Here is a 4156-nt window from a genome sequence, read left to right on the forward strand (position 1 = left end):
ATAGGATCACCGTCAGTTTTAAAAAATAGCCCTTGAGACTGACTTTGCCTAGAGCTGGAAGACATCTCAGAGTATGCCACTTTCTCATCAGATGCAGCAGTAACCTGACTTTCGAAATGTCTAACCTGGTAAACATTAAGAATCTCCTCCAGCTCGGAGGAGATGTTCTTGAGTTATACGTCTATTCGTATTGTTGTTATAGCTTGCACACAGTTCAATTACACTTTGATCAAGATATTGACTCTCACAGAGACTAGGGAAGCATGCATCTTGCCCTTGGGAGAAATTTCTGGGCTTTATTTCTCTGTTTCTTCAGGAAAATATCTGAAAGTCAGGGAAGTGAGGAATCAAGCAGGAGCTGGATTCAGACTCCCGTTACAAAGAATTTTAATTGTTTTGCTGTTTGGTTGCACTTTCTTATTGTCTGTTTGTTTCCAGAGCATAAGCTGCCCCTATGAGGAAGAATTAACCACTGTGACCATCCCTAAGGTCAACACGTGACATTCTATCTCTCCTCTGTCCTTCTCTTAGTTCTCCTGTCCTTTGAAACCGCACCACCCACATTCTTAATCCATTTTGCCTGAACTTGAACAACTGTTTCCATTATTTTCATAAAGCATATACTATCAGGTATACAGTCTGACATATGTGCTATGGTCATGGAATACTTTTCAATCATTTTGTTGATATTCGAACTAGAGAATTATATAAGAAGTCATTAACTTCTAATTTCTACTCAAACTCATTACTTGAGTAACAACTTCTCCTATTGTCTCAGGTGACATGTCCATTACTCACTATAATCACGTTTTCAGTGCCTGCAGCCATGATTCTTTTACTGGCATTCCACATAGCACCTTTCCTATTCTTCACCAGAAATGAATTTTTATATCCTTTCTTCAGTGTCTCTTTTACTGTGACACATCCCAGTAAATTTTAACTCTTATTTTTTTCCAGTTTTAGCTTTTCACATTGCCATTAACTGTTTAAATAATAAAATTTACTTCAAACAATGTGTCATATTTTGTCAACTTATTTTTACTTAACCAATAACTTGATTGAGTTATCTGTTCAAAAGGTCTGTTTTCCTATTTAGTGACAGTTCCTAGGTTCTGTCTAACCATACGGTGTGCTTTCCTACCTAGCTTTGTGTGTTCTAGGTAACGTATTCTTTGTCTTCAATTTAGAGACATTATTCTTGTTGCACAACACTTATCTTCTGGCTCTAATGCCCACTTTCAAATGTCACAGACTAGTCCCCTGCAAAGTTTTGCCCAAGTGTTCCCATTCATTCACTTATTTCATTTGCATTAAGATTTATAAAATATCTGGGAGCCTAGTATGCTCCAGGAACTACGCTGGGCACTGGGCACAGATTATTGAAAATAACAGACATAATGCCTTTCATCATGAACCTTACAGTCCACTAAAGAGGACAGACCACAAGCAAATACACAGACATATAAAATAATTGGAAAGGTGAAAATTCTATCAAGGAAACAAGTAGCTAGGAAAGATATGCTAGAAGGGGGATCAGGAACCCTATTTTTGACAGGGTAGCCAGAGATGCCTATCTCATGGGAGAGAAGACTCTAGTTATGTAAGAGCACCACAGGTGAGTGAAGCACACAGAGCCATGAATGTACTTTTTTCACCCTAATTTCTGAGTTCAGAGCTGAGTTTCATAACCAGATGAAAAAGGACATGGGATGAATAGGTCACATATCTCTCATGCTTCTATTCTATATGTATGTGTTTCATGTTTATTAATGAATTACAAGGTCTGGATTTCATTTTTTCTTTATTTTTATTATAATTTATCTATAATTATATATATGTATAATTATACACACACACACACACACACACACATAACAGAAAGATAGATTGATTTGTCAAAGCTGATCCAGTCAATTAATGGCTAAACTGAGATTTCCCCTTAGTCTAGTGTTCTTTCCAAAGATACTAGTTAACATTCTTAACATTGAATTATGGTTGAATGGGAAATAAGGATCAAAAAGTAGATATTGATAGGCCATAGATGGGCACAAAACATAGGTTACCGGGATGCTAGGTGTGGAAGCCAGAAGAGGGCATTGACCACAGAACCAGGAGTGCTCAGCACCAAAGAAAACCTATTACTGTTGACAATTTTTCCTGAGGCTGGTCTGATCATTGAGCATTATAATTATTTCCAGTAATGCATTTTACTATTTAACCATCTCTGCTTGCTCTTTCTTCATGTACCATTATTCTAAGAACCGTCTTGATTTTTTGTATACTTGTATATATTTACATATATTTATATATATATGAATATATATTTATATGTTTATAAAAGCTGAGTCTTTTCTTCCATTTCCTTTTTAAAAAAAAATTTATTATGGGGATTGCAGAAGATAGTAATAGTGGTGGGCATAGTTTCTGATGCATCCCAAATCCCCATATAAAAACAGAGAAAACTGATAGCAAAACCAAAGACTGAAAGACAATATTTAGAATAACTAGGAGACAAGTTATCCTCATGAAGTAAAAAATATGAGTGGGGACAATCCTTCAACATCCCTAAGATCCACATACTATGCAGGAAGAAGCAACGTGAAGCCACCCAGTGTGTAAGAACACAGGAACTATGCAACAGCCAACAGACATTCACAAAGCACAGTGGGTCAGCTCAGGAGCCGCTGCTAAAACCTTGATGGGTTTTACCCACTCCAGTGGCAGGTGGATGGAAGAGCTTGTGTGGGACTGCAAGGAACTGGAGCAGTCTAGTTTCTGTGACCTCTGAAACCTGGCCTACTAGGGGTCTCTCCCAAAGTAGATGGCTACAATGAGAAAAACTGCTGAGAGTAGAATCAAAATGAAATAGGATAAACGACAAGAGAGGCAATGGAAAGAATGTCTCGATAAAAGTGGGTGAGGGGAAAGAGCCAGAGAGAAAGAAATATCGTACACAGGTAAGTAGTTAAATCATCTCCTGCAGAGAGGAACTGCTTTCGATTTTGAAACTTGACTTTCAGACTGAGGGTTTTGTGGGCCACACAAGAAGTTTTAATTCTGTCCCCTAAACATAAGTCCATGCCTCCACCGGTGCCAAGTCTACAACTATTTCCTTTCTCTTTTTTTCTTTTGTTTCATTGTAAGATAAAACATTACTAAGGTAAACATTACTATCTTATCGTAAGATAAACATATGATTAAAAGTTACTGTATTTTTTAAATATTTTTGAAGTATAGTTAATTTACAATGTTGTGTTAGTTTCAAGTGTACAGCAAAGTGATTCAGTTATACATTTTTTTTTTCAGATTCTTTTCCATTATAGGTTATTACAAAAAATTAAGTATAGTTCCCATTGAGTATGGCAATAGGTCCTTCTTGCTTATCTATTTTATATGTAGTAGTGTGTATGCGTTAATCCCAAACTCCTAAATTATCCCCCCCGGCCCCCACCCCAGCTATAATCTTTAGTGGATATTTCCTTTCAAGTGTTGGGTTGATTTATCTCAGTGCACTCTCTAAGAAAGTCATTTCAAGTTTTCTGTTTTACTAAAATATCTCTTATCTGTCCAGCATATTCTACAGGCTTGCAGCTGAATTTCCAGTCCTAAACATGTCTGGCCAGTTAAAAGCCAGGCTCTGAGCCCTCAGGATCTGAGAGATGTCAAAAGAAACTCTAGATTCAGCTTACCACGGTGCAATCATTCTTTATTCTTTGTCTGGCTTCCGATTATTTTTATTACTAGAGCTCAGACTTATTTATTTACAATTTATTATGTTTTATCTAGCATTTTAGGTGTTCTACGCCAGAAGGAATTTTTCTAGATATTTAGTCTGGCAAATTACTTAAAATAGAAACTTCATTTATCTATGTGCCATTATGCATTCAGTCTCATGGCTTTAAATAAGTGCCTCCAAAATCGACCTCTCAGTCAAGATCTCTCTGAACCCCAGATTCATCTAACTCTTCCCAAACTCACTCCACATACAGTCTCTTTTTTAAAATTATTTTATTTATTTATTTTAAATTATTTTATTTATTTTTGGCTGCATTGGGTCTTTGTCGAGGTGTCACTGTCCACCTTATTTAAATGAATCCCCTGCTCCAGCAGCTCAACCCTGTTGTATTTTTTATAGCATTTAACATCTTCTGTCAAT

Source organism: Hippopotamus amphibius, chromosome 6 (genome assembly GCF_030028045.1).
Source record: "Hippopotamus amphibius kiboko isolate mHipAmp2 chromosome 6, mHipAmp2.hap2, whole genome shotgun sequence".
Taxonomy (NCBI): Eukaryota; Metazoa; Chordata; class Mammalia; order Artiodactyla; family Hippopotamidae; genus Hippopotamus; species Hippopotamus amphibius.